The sequence below is a fragment of the Tasmannia lanceolata genome, unplaced genomic scaffold (assembly GCF_043159265.1).
Source record: "Tasmannia lanceolata isolate RefF3 unplaced genomic scaffold, GAP_Taslan_0.1 ptg000011l, whole genome shotgun sequence".
Taxonomy (NCBI): Eukaryota; Viridiplantae; Streptophyta; class Magnoliopsida; order Canellales; family Winteraceae; genus Tasmannia; species Tasmannia lanceolata.
This window is the reverse complement of record NW_027518688.1, coordinates 27,149,422-27,163,111: the sequence shown is the minus strand read 5'-3', so window position 1 is coordinate 27,163,111 and position 13,690 is coordinate 27,149,422. Positions and strand designations below refer to the sequence as shown.

At 37.5% G+C, this 13,690-nt stretch overlaps 2 pseudogenes; both read left to right on the top strand.

The window, feature by feature from the left end:
* Positions 1-1,344: 1,344 nt before the first annotated feature.
* Positions 1,345-3,785, top strand: LOC143886100 (uncharacterized; annotated as a pseudogene).
* A 5,484-nt stretch (positions 3,786-9,269) lies between these two features.
* LOC143886340 (pentatricopeptide repeat-containing protein At4g33170 pseudogene) lies at positions 9,270-11,842 on the top strand (annotated as a pseudogene).
* The last annotated feature ends 1,848 nt before the right edge of the window (positions 11,843-13,690 follow it).

Below are 13,690 nucleotides of genomic sequence, written 5' to 3'. Positions count from 1 at the left end.
AAACTCACGATTTGGGTCAAAAGCGTTAAAGTTGCCAAAAAAGGTGGGGCGCAACTTAAATCCCAAGGGGTGAAAATATCAATTCCCCATCTCCTTATGTTACAAAAACTCCCGTAGAAAGCTTCCTTTTTAGGAGAGTTCTCTGGAATTGGAAAGGGAAGTGAATATTCACCCCATTTAAGGGGACCTCTATATACTCTCTATTTCTAAACAAATTCTTAGAGACCTCCACTCCATATATATTTGTTGGGAAATTCTTCTGCTCCCCTATTCGGCTTTTCCTTTTATGTTAGGGTTTGTGCAAAAAAATTGGTTCAGTTGGGCGGAAGAAGAAGAAGAAGGAGAAAATGTTAGTATTATTCATTTCTTTTTCCCTCTGTATTTCTAAAAAATTTTATTATTTTTGTTCTTTTTATTTCATTCTTTTTAGGGTATATATGTGTATGCTCTTGTTTTGCTAGGGTTCTTTCCTCTTCAGCTCTTCTCTTCTGATTTTTGTTTTTAGAGGGAGAAGGGGAGAGATTTGAGACTTGAGAGGGGCAGAGGGCCAATTGAGATTAGTTTTTTTTTAGAGTTCTTTCCTCTTCTGATTTCTGTATTTTTAGAGCGAGAAGGAGAAAATTTTCAGAATTGAGAGGGCTGTGGTGATTGAGGGATAATGGAGATGTTCTACCAAATTTTATGGGTCACCGTGACACCATTGCGCAGCATTAAACAGTGAACTTTGATTAAGAAAAATCCTAAGCAACAAATAAGAAAAATGCCCTTAGGCCTAAGCCATAGAGAATCCAGTATAATTCAAGCAATGGCATAGAGAATTCCCTCTCTAGAGAATTCAATTACCTGGATCTTAAATGCCCTTAGCCATAAATATTCGTCATTAGAACAAGAAATACCCCTTTTTCAGAATAAGAAAACCTAGAAAGAAGAAGATGAAGAAAACTGAGATGTTTAAACAAGAAAACTTAGTTTGTGTAAGGGTTGATACGTTGAGTTATGAGTTATGAGTTATAAAAGGAGTCCTCTAGATGCCTAGATCGTTTAGAAGTTTTATATTTGCACTACCATGATTTAATAATTGTGCAAAGTCAGCTCATCATTTACATTGATTCCACTATCTATATTTCTATCTCTACTTCTCACAATCTTGACTCTTGAGGTGTGCCTCCTCTATGTTATCATTACTTCGTTATATATTTATGCATGCCCAGATGTCCTATTATCAATCTTCTTATTTATAAGATTAGTGGTTTATAAAATCCTTGAAAAATATACTAATTGATAGATAAAATTTTCAGGTTGTTTATTAATCCAGATTCACTCCTCAAAATTATAAGTTGAATCATGAGCAAACCAAAAACTATCGATGCATTCTTCAAAAAAAAGAATGTTAATGATTCAGAAGTCAGCACACCTTCTCCATTAAATTCTGACATGTCAAATGTTGAGCAACGTCCTTCTAAGTTACCAAGAACCCATCATGAAGAGGTTGATACCACTTCCTTTGAACGTGATCCAGGATTGCGTCATCAAATGTGGGAATATCCTGTTAATCAAAGAGATGAAATTCGTCGTTCATATCTTATTGCTGGAACATATCAATATCAACTTTCAGAGTATCCTCTTTCTGGAGCAGATAATCATCTTCGCTGATTTCAATCTTCTTGGTTCAAAAAATTTTGTTGGTTAGCATACTCCCCTTCAAAGGATGCTGCATTTTGTCTTCCATGCTATCTTTTTTGTAAGGAACCAACAGGAGGACGCTCGGGATTAGGCGCGTTTACAAGTGAAGGGTTTCGAAATTGGAAAAAAGTGAATAATGGATTGAATTGTGCATTTTTAGGTCATGTTGAAAAAGACCATAATTCACCACATAAAATTGCTGAGAAGGCTTGTCATGATCTATTGAATCAATCGCAGCATATTGAAAAGCTGATAGAAAAACAAACATCACAAGAGATTGAGAATAACCGGTTGCGACTCAAGACTTCCATAGACACCGTTCGTTGGTTAACATTTCAAGCATGTGCTTTTAGAGGTCATGATGAGAGCTTAAGTTCAAAAACTCAAGGTAATTTTATTGAAATGATAAAGATTTTGACAGATTATAATGAAAAAGTTTCTGGGGTTGTCTTAGAAAATGCTCCAAAGACTGCCAAATACACATCGCCTAAAATTCAAAAGGAAATATTGCATATTTTCTCAAGTAAAGTGCGTAATGCAATTCGTGAAGAAATTGGGGATGAAAAATTTTGCATTATTTTTTATGAAGCTAGAGATGAGTCTATGAGAGAGCAAATGGCTCTTATTTTGAGATTTGTTGATAAGGATGGTTTTATTAGAGAATGATTTTTTGATCTAGTGCATGTTAGAGATACTACTACATTGACTCTTAAAAAGGAGATATGTGATGTTCTCTCTCGTCACAGTCTCAACATTCAAAACATTCGAGGTCAAGGATATGATGGTGCTAGTAATATGCGTGGTGAGTGGAATGGTTTAAAAGCCTTATTTCTTAAAGATTGCCCATATGCATATTATGTGCATTGCCTAGCTCACCAATTACAATTAGCATTGGTTGGAGCATCCAGAAAAGTAATGTCTATTCATCATTTTTTCTCAAAGTTGTCTTCCATTGTTAATATTATCGGTGCCTCCTGCAAACGTCATGATGAATTGCAGTCTAACCAAGCGGATGATATTGCATATTTGATTTCTATTGATGAGATTGAGTCTGGTAGAGGGGCTAATCAAATCGGCACTTTGCAACGAGCTGTGGATACTCGATGGGGATCCCATTATAGATCTATTTGCAGCTTACTAAAGATGTTTTCTGCTACTTGCACAGTGCTTATAAATATCATTAATGGAGGAGGAGCCACTTCTTCTCAACGTGGTGATGCAGATACCGCTTATGATGTGATGACATCTTTTAAATTTGTTTTTATATTACATTTGATGAAAGAAATCATGGGAATCACTGATGTTCTCTGCCATGCTTTGCAAAATCGTTGACAAGACATTTTGAATGCTCTGCACTTAGTCTCAACTACAAAATTACTCATTCAAAAGTTGAGGGAAGACGGCTGGAATAGTTTACTCGAGAATGCGAAATCATTTTGCGAAAGACGTAGGATTGAGATTCCTGATATGAGTGCCCCTTACACAGCAGGTCGTGGTCAGTCACGTGAATCACATGATCCCATTACGATGAAGCACCATTATCGGGTTGACATATTTAATGCTTCAATAGACTCTCAATTGCAAGAGATAAATAGCAGATTTAATGAGCAAGCAACAGAGGTCCTTATTCTTAATTCTGTCTTGATCCTAAGGAGGCTTATAAATCTTTTAAAATTGAAGATATTTGTAATCTTGTGGAGAAATTTTATTTTCAAGATTTCTAAGAGCACGAAAAAATTCATTTGAGATTTCAACTGCAGCATTATGAGCTTGATATACTTCAGCATCCAGATTTTCAGAATATTTTCACAATTTCTGAACTTTGCCAGAGATTAAGTGCAACGGGAAAGTCAGCGATCTATTATCTGATTGATAGATTGATACGTCTTGTGTTGACTCTTCCAGTTTCAACTGCAACTATAGAACGTGCATTTTCAGCTATGAAGCTTGTTAAAACAAGACTTCGTAACAAGATGGAAGATGAATTTCTTGCAGATTGCTTGGTGGTCTACATCGAAAAAGAAATCGCTGAGAGTTTCAATACAGATATGATCGTAGATGAATTTTATGATATGAAAAGTCGACGGGCACAGCTTAAATAGAAAGATTTAGGTTTACTTTTTTTGTTTTCTTTTGTCGGCTTCAATCAAAGTTGGCTAACACGTTCGCATATTCATGCAGTTATAGCATATTCTTCGTGTATTGAAAGTCCTATCATAGTTTTAATTCATTAGTTTAAATTTATGGTTTAACTTTTTTATTCTATGAAAGTGTGTGTGTGTGTGTGTATCATGCATTTTTTTTACAACTAGTCTGGCCCCCCAGGTGTAAATTCCTGGGTCCGCGCCTGCTCTCGAAAATTTGAGGGGTATTTTGGTCATTTCGAAAGAGGCTTAAATACAGCGAATGGGATGCGAAGAAGGTTTACTAATATTGGCACTACAATATTTTAATTAAGGTCAATGATAAATCGAACCCCATGTAATGCAGTGCTTACTACTTAGAGAGGGAGAACTGGGGGTCGATTTAAGATATTAGGGGGTCAATTTACCACTGCACATGAATAAAAAGGGATGGATATATTTGTCCCCTTTTCTTCCCCGAGCCACCCCTATTGTACTTACGTTTTATGTACTTAGATTACAAGGGGTAGCCTGGGAAGAAAAAGGGGCAAATATATCACTTCCTCTTAATAAGTTCAGAAACTCAGCTTGTCTTTTCTTCTTTAATAACCTTTGCAGCCGTCTAAATAATAAAAGACAATATGAGTTAGTGCAATTATTAAAACATCGGTAGTGCCAACCATAGTTAGCAAAATGCCATTTTGAACAACAATTTTTTTTTCCAAAAAAATGCATTTTATTGGTTTGCCGTTTAATACTCCGTTTAAAACTTTTACACTTTTTTTTGGAAGATGATTTTTTCGCCCCCAGTAGGATAATGCGCCCACCCTTTTAACGTGAATTGATGTGTCAAATCACGTTAAAAGGGGGGCGCATTATCCTAAAGGGTGCAAAAAAATAATCGCCCTAATTTTTTTTAGGGAAACATATTAAACATGTTTAAAATGTATTTTAAACGTTTTAAACAAGTTTTTTGGCCAGCTTTCCAACTTTAACCCTACTATATTTTGTAAATGACAATTTTAAACGCATTTTTCTATTTTTTTTTAACCAATACTGTATTTTCCCGTCCTGTTTTTTTGCCTAACCATGTTTTCCTAACTATGTTGCCAACATTAGTACCTCTTCAAAAACTCTTTAATAATTTAATCATCTGAACTTCATCTAGGACCCTTTCTACTTTACACAGCAGGGAAGTGAAGATTAGTAGGGCTGTTTTTTTTGACGTAAAAATGGACGTAAAAACATAAAACTTAAAACAAATTTTTTGCTCATTTTTACTTCAAAAGAAAGAGGGCCTACAAGAAAACATTCTAGCCATTCAATCGTAAATCTTTTGGACCGGGATCTTTTTCTTAAATAATTTAAACACTTCTATCATCCTATGGCCTTCATTTTAAATGACACTACCTTGTTAAAGTATAAAAGAATAAATAACACCTTCTCCAACAGCTTAAGCTTTCGGAGTAACCGGTTGTTTTCACATACCTATGTCAAAGACAAACCGGAGTCAATATTTATATATTCACGATGACTTTTTACCATAAAATGGGGCCGACTCTTGTTTGATTTCAATTAAGCTCAACTCGACCCGACCCGACCCAAAGTTGCCCCCCAAAGAAAACACCTTCTATAATAAGGCCTTATCGGACTTATAATTAGGGATTTGCTAAGGACCCTTGCAGAAGCCATTTTGCAGGCCGACTGCTGCATGAGAGAGCAGCCACATGGGCTCACTTTTAAACAGATTTTGTCTTATTCATTTAATTCTTCTAAGGTGGCTGGTCTCTCAAAATCCATAACAAAGGGGGACTAAAATGTGGGGGAGCATGACTTAAAATTATAAGTAAATTCGAGTCCAATAATCAAGTCTTCATGCTTTGGTAGGCGTGACTTTACTGTCATAAAATGTGGCCCAAAATGAGGGGTCCCACATTTGATTTTTCCGAACTACCCACTTGATTGCTCTTTCTATTGATCTCTAATTACTAAAAATCAGACCAATTATCTAATTCTCGGGTCCAATAATGCGTAATTAATGTGAACTTTTCCCAATAATGGTCTTATAAGTTATAAACCCAGGGAGATTGGTGGCATGTAGTTAGCACAATCAGACCTCCTCACACTAGTTACGTGGGTAAAAAAGGAAATTCTGTAGTTTGGGAAGTAGAAAGGCCAACTTACCACATGTTGTTTGTTGAAAAGGAACAGGTGTCATTATCGCTATAAACAGAGGAGACGAAACCCTTTCCAATTACCACTTATTTAACGTAAAATTACTAAAATGACACGTTTTATATTCAGGGGGACAGGGCCGGGTTTGTTAGAAATTTCGGATGCAAGAAAAGAATTCCATGAAAATTGAGTTCGAGCGTTTGGCTAGCTCATTTTCCTTGGAAAAGAAATGTTTTTTTCAAAGAAAAATAATTATGGTAAAAGTACAAGGCGGACCCCCTTGTCCACTGATCCAAACCATTCACATTGATAACCTTCCTTTCGTATGCTCCGTTGGATTTTGTAGATGCGTCTGGATCATATCCATGATCCGAAAGAGTTTCATACCTTGGATATGCATCCAATGGACACGAGTCGGATCCAAATGTTGTGCCCAAATCCTGTCTATTAGGTCGATTGGTTGATCAAGACCGTTTATCTGATGGACCATCACAGGATGACCCACTCCAGGTCCAGTGCCCGACAGAAATCTCTATTAGAAGATTTGAGTCATGCAAATACACATCTTTATAATGTTCTTTTCAGTATGTTTGATCAATGGTCTAGATTCCTCCGATTAGGGTGGGACATAGGGCAACAGGACGGATTTGAGATGCCCAACAATATGAATGGGCCCAAACCAACATAAATGAATATATTCCTCTACGAAAATGAGATCATCCTGAAAGAATTTTTACAATTTATTATTACTCTGGACATTTCTTTCTTTCAAGGGGGTGATATCCGTACTACCATATTTTGATAATGCCACAACTCAATTTGTTTTTACCCTCTTCAGTATCTTGATCTTCAGTATTGTAATAGAAAATGATTCCCACTCCTTTGTGTCAATAATGTCACTGTAACTCTTTATTTTCCACTTTTGAAAAAAGTAACCACCTTTAAAAGCTAATTAGAAAAGTGTTAAAGTATAAAAGTTAAATAACACATTTCTCCGACAGCTCAAGCTTACGGAGAAGCATGGTATCATAGTCAAAAGTCTCGAGCTCAAACCTCCTGGATAGTAAAAATCCACATCCGATGGTCGGCCCAAAGTGGGACCACATGTGCCGTGTGTTTGCCAAGTGGGCCATACGTGCAGGAGAGTGTTAAAGTATAAAAGATAAATAACGCCTTTCTCCAACAGCTTAAAGGGTGTACTGCTATTATTTCAAAAGGGTGTGTCACTATTATTTCATCTGCCACGTTAGATTATTCAGGGCCCCGACAAATTCGCACCCGCGAATTTTTATTTAGGGCACTATTATTTCATCTGCCACGAATTTATCGTGTTCTAAATAATAATTCCCCTACAAGTTGGTTAAAAAGCGTTAAAACTCTGCCACCTACTCTCCTTTACAGGGGTGCCAATTATCCTACAGGGGTTGCGAATTTATGACGCCCATTATTTATCGCAATAATCAAAGGAATAAAAGAACTGACATATTGTTTGACTAAGGGTAAATTGTTTTATTTTATTTTCTCTGTGGATTATTAGGACATGCTGTGGAAAACCTGTTACACGAGGAGCATATCTTGAATATTCTCGTAATGTTTTTCACATGTTACTATTTTAAAAAAAAAATCATATTTGTGTCATAATGTGTTGGTAATTTTTTAATTCTAGGCCGATTTCGTGTAACTAATCTTAAATAATTATATTGTAGGGATTTGCTAAGCAACTTTGCGGAAAAGCCATTTCTCAGCTGACTTTTGCATGAGAGAGGCAGCCTCATTTGAATTAAATGAATAAGACAAAATCTGCAGAAAAGTGAGCCTATGTGGTTCTTCTCTCGTGCAAAAGTTAGCTGTGAAATGTCTTTATGTGAAATTGATAGGGACCATCGCCGGGCATTTCTCAGACAGGCTATTGCATGGCTATTGCATGAGAGAGCAACCACATAGGATGAATTAAATGAAAAGGACAAAAAGTGAGCCTATGTGGCTGCTTTCTCATGCAACAGCCAGTTCGAGAAATGCCTTCTGTGACGGTCCCTAGCAAATCCCTTATAATATAATAGATATTGGCAGACAATTGTTTCTGAATAACTGATAATCATAGGATATTAAGAAATTCAATCATTAAAGTCATCCTAGGGTTGATGTCGGCACTGTAGTAATGGATTTTTGCATCATATTATTGGTATTCAGATAAATAAAAATTCACCAAAAAATGATTTCTTCATCCCCTTTTCTTTCCAGGGCCACCCCCATTGAGTGTAAAAAGAGTAGTCATAACCGCAGTTTCAAAATTCGGCCAACATTTTTTTATTTTGGCTGCTAACCGAAATAAAATCTACTTGACTCCGTAAAATACTAGATTTCACCCAAAATTTTGGAATTTTGTTAATGTTTTATGCGAAACATACAACTTTTTAGATAAAAATATAAAGTATGTCGAAATGTTGACATTTTCGACACAAACCCTGACGTTTGTCGGTTGAAAACATACAACAATAAGGGGCCATCTGGATACGTGGATTTTAGAATCCAAGTTTTCAGGTTGAAAACAGTGTAAAAGATGGTTTATGATGAAGCTGTTGCATGCTGTACTGGCAGCGGTTCTTAGATTTTAAGCAAGAAAACAAGGTTTTTGGAATCTCGGGATGGACAGCATACAGCAAATGGATTGTGGACCCTCTTTTCACTGTTTTCAAACTAAAAACCTGATTCTAAAATCCGCATATCCAAATAGCCCCTAACTCTACTCACATAAAAGAGAAAAACAACGAGATATTTCTAAAAAATGATAAAAAATAAAAAGAAAAACCAGTGGTAAAAATCTTACGTGGATTTGATTGTTGGCTTCAAAGTTTTTTGAGAATGGAAATTTGTACCAAAAATAAAATGTTAGAAGATTTCGGCACCGAAATGTTTTCGTAATTGTATAAGATTTCGGCCAAAATTTCTTACCAAAACCAAAATGTTTACTTTTTGCTGGTCATCGAAACCGAAATCGAAATTTAAAACTGTGGTCATAACTAGTAAATATACAGGAGAGGGTGGCCCGTCCTGATTATTGAATTAATCAAAAGATAAATAAGCCCTAATCAAGACGAATCTAATTTGAAGGCAGATGTTGGGTCCGATTTGCTCGTGGGTCCGGTTCTAGGAAGTGCTCGAGTGACACGGGTCCAATGGGTTATGGGACACCCCTGGGAAAATGATATACTCACCCCCTTTTCTTCCTTGAGCCACCTGCTTGTAGAGTAAAAAGGTAATCATAAATACACTAGAGGGGGCTGGCCTAGGTAGGAAAGGGGGCGAATATATCACATCCCTTTTCATTATCCTAATTTGCCTAAAACGCCCAACTGATCTTCTCACCAAAAAAGAAACCACTTTGATTCCATGTCGGCTGACCGTACACTTATTTGAAAAGTAACGGTCACGGCATGGCAATGAAATAAGATATCAAATGCTTCGTTCGATTACTCTCCGCAAATTCCACTTTCTATCTGTTCGAAGAAATGTTTGTTCGATCTACGTATCAAAAATCTCTGAAAACACGGCCATGGAGGAAGAAAATTACTCCCTTTTCTTACAAAGATGTGCCCAAGCCTCTTGCTTAGAACACGGCAGAGCCATTCACGCCACATTTGTTAAACAATCCCTTCATTCTTCAATTTTCCTTCACAATCATCTACTCAACATGTACTGCAAATGTGGGGACCTCGTTTCTAGTACCCAACTGTTTGATGAAATGCCTGAACGAAACACCGTCTCGTGGTCTGCCATTATCGCGGGCTTCGTCCAACATGGCCACCCAAAAGAAGCTATTTCTCTCTTCAGACGTATGCAACAAGCTGGGGTAAAGCCCAATGAGTTCACCCTTGTTAGTGTGCTCAATGCCTGCTCTCTCTCTGAGAATTTGACTCACGTGTACCAAATTTACACGCGAATTGTTCAATTCGGCTTTGAATCCAACGTGTTTTTGATGAATGCATTCCTTAATGCGTTGATTCGGCATGGGAAATTGGTGGAAGCCAAGGAATTATTTGAGAAATGTCAGGAAAAAGACACTGTTTCTTGGAACACGATGATCGCGGGTTACTTGCAATTTTCTTTCTCTGGAATTTGGAGCTTTTGGTGTAGGATGAATTCTGGAGGAGTGAAGCCTGATAAGTTCACGTTCGCCAGCGTCCTCACAGGTTTGGCTGCTCTTTTGAGCCTAAAAAATGGCTTGCAAGTGCATGCACAACTTGTTAAGTATGGCCATGGAGATGACATCTGTGTGGGCAATTCGTTAGTCGATATGTACTTAAAGAATCAGGATTTGATTCAAGGTCTGAAAGCATTTGATGAAATGCCCCAAAAAGATGTGGTTTCATGGACCCAGATTGCTTCTGGATGCTTGCAATGCGGGCAACCAACCAAAGCACTTAAGTTCATTGAACAGATGAAGTTGATGGGTGTTAAGCCTAACAAATTCACACTAGCAACTGCCCTTAATGTTTGTGCTAGTTTGGTTTCCCTGGAGGAAGGGAAGAAGGTGCATTGTTTGAGAATTAAGCTAGGAGATGATATGGATTCTTGTGTTGATAATGCACTTGCCGATATGTACGCTAAATGTGGATGCATGGATGTGCGTGGGGGGTGTTTAAGTCAATGAAAGATCGGTCAGTTATTTCTTGGACCACGATGATCATGGGTTTTGCCCAAAACGGCCTCGCCAAGGAAGCTCTAGAGGTTTTTGATAGGATGAGATCAGAGCATGTGGAGCCAAATGAAATCACTTTCATTTGTGTGCTATATGCATGCAGCCAGGGAGGCTTTATTGATGAAGGATGGGCTTACTTCTCATCAATGACTCATGATCATGGCATTGCCCCTGGGGAAGATCACTATGCTTGTATGGTAGATCTCCTTGGTAAAGCGGGACGGATTTCAGAGGCTGAGGTTTTCATAAAAAGTATGCCATTTAGGCCTGGTGTGCTAGTATGGCAAACCTTGCTTGGCGCTTGCCGGGTTCATGGGGACTTGGAGACTGCAAAGAGAGCAGCAGAGAATGCTCTCGCTTTGGACAGGCGAGATCCATCGACTTATGTGTTGTTATCTAACATGTATGCTGACTCGAGCAATTGGGATGGCGTGGGGAAGTTGAGAGAACTGATGGAAAATAGGGAAGTAAAGAAAATTCCTGGACGCAGTTGGGTCAAATTGATGGGTAATAGCCAACCATTCCTCTCACAACTTGGAGGATCTGTCTAGTTGGAGGATTGTGTCAAAATATTTGCTCGTACTAACTGGATTAATCGAACCATCACAGAGATTGGTTCCTGTTAAGGGCCATAGAGCCATGCTTCACAAGTTGAGTGGGAATCTATTCCTTTGTGCTTTCTTCTTGTTAGGACCCCGGTAGAACTCACCCTTAAAAGCTAGCCATTAAGGGGAGGGTGCCCATGTCCTTACAAGCCCTTCCACATCCATTCACTTTTCTGACGTGGGAGCTTTGCTTTCGCATGGAACCCCCGACACTTCTACCCTGAACTACATGGAAAGGCACATATAAATGCAAGTTTTGCAGCCCCTCAAGGCATCGCCGGATGTTTCAGATATGGATGCGTGAGTCTATATTCTTGCTTCAACTTAGACTAACATACTGAGAAAAAGGCATTAAGAACAAAACATTCCTGCAAATCTTGGTTCATCACTTCTAGCGTGCCTGATTATTTTGCAGTTCAAATTGTACCTTGTATCATAGGAAACTTCTCCTCGTACTCGGTGGCTTGTCTGAAAAACTAATAGTTGCATAATACATTCAAGAGTTCTCTGTTTCAAAGGTGACAACAGTGTTAATTTTACAGTTTGCCTTTTGCTTAGGGTATTCTAATCATTTGATGTATGTCTTGGTGAAAGTAGTCTTTCTCGGTGCAAGTTTCAAATTGTTCATCAAACCAAAACCACCTTTTGGAAATTAAAAGATCAGAATGGACAAGATCCGTCTCTTTCAAATTAGACTAGGGAGCCTTACCTCGGATTTCACCTAATTGTAGCTCAGTCTTGCGAAACAAAGTAGAGGGACTTTTTCAAAAAAATGTAGATCATTTTTCAAACTCAGCACCCTTGCATACTTGTATTGACTGCATCATGGGAAAACAACATAGAGTTGCATTTCGCAGTTCCCCACCGGCAAAACTTATAGATCTGATACATACTGATGTTTGCACTATGCAAAGTAGAACACTCGGAGGCGCTCTCTACTTTGTAACTTTTATTGACAACCACTCCAGAAAATTGTGGACGTTTGCATTGAAAACTAAAGATAAAGTCCTGGAAGTTTTCAGACAATTTTACGTTAAGGTTGAAAGAGAAACTGGCAGATGATTGAAGTTCGTGTGTGCATACAATGGAGGTGAGTACAGTGGACCACCACTTAGCCAATGATAAGGTTTTTTTCATCTATCTATCAATGGTTCTAATTCTCAATAGGATGACAATTTACTAAATTGAATCCAACAAAATATTTTCCAAGAATAGAACAAATTTCTCATGTAGCAACATAATTCTATCAATGATTCATTAATCTACCATAGGTACCACTGGATAGACCTGACGGTTTTACTGGGAACTTCTAGAAATCTTGTTGGGTAATCATAAAGAGTAATTTCATTTAAATTTTAGGCAAAACAAAAAAAAAAACAAAAGATCATATAAAGAACAGTGTTCTTGTAAAGGGAGGAATGATCATAGATAATCCCAGGCTTGTGATAGAGCTGTTAAGGGGACTTAAAAAGACCCACAAGAATGGGAGATTTACACTATATCAAAAACACTCATTGGATGGAATAGGCTTTCTTAGATGATGTCCAAAAATCACTTAACTTTTAATGACACTCTTATTAATGTTTACTAACCGTTTGGTTGCCAGTTAAATATTTGCCCCAGGAAGTTTTAGTAAAATTTTGGTCCCATCCCATGTTTGGTTGCCTTTTAGCACTAGGTTTTTTTTAATCCCACTCTTGTAATGATTGCTTGTGTGGTGAATTTTTTTAATCCCACTTTTGTAATGATTGCCTTTTCATCCCATCCCAAAATAATCCCAGGAACAAAAATAAACCCAGGAACTAAAAATAAGCTTGAGAAGAATTTTTTTTCTTCCCAACAGTTCAAGCAACAAAACAAAGTTTTTTTTTTTCCCACCATAGTCCGGTCAACTAAACATGGGATTTTTATTTTACCGGGATACTTCTAGGACTCTTTTTTTTCCCATCAATCTCCTGGAATTTTTTTTCTCCCACATAAATCCTAGGAACAAAAAAAAACCCGGCAACCAAACAGAGACTCAAATCAAGACGAACAAGAACAAAGGGCTAGCTTCTACCTTATTCTTCTGCAAATCTTAATCAGAGAAAGGAAATGCGAAAAGAGATTAATCAACAATGGAATTATACTTATGAACATAAAAAAAATTTTAAGTCGAAAGAAACGAGCCTCAATGAAATTTCCATAAATGATATGTAGTCAAATTGAGCCCTTTTAAACTTTCATGAGGGAATTCTCCATTGAACAGGAAGTTGGTCTGTCTAGTGTTACAACGATGTGGCCTTTAGAGGATTGGAACTCTGATAGGGTAAGATCATATCGGCACAAATTAACTGAATCGAGCCCTTATAACTATCATGAGGGAATTCTTCATGAAACGAGAAGTTGGTCTGCCCAGTGTTATG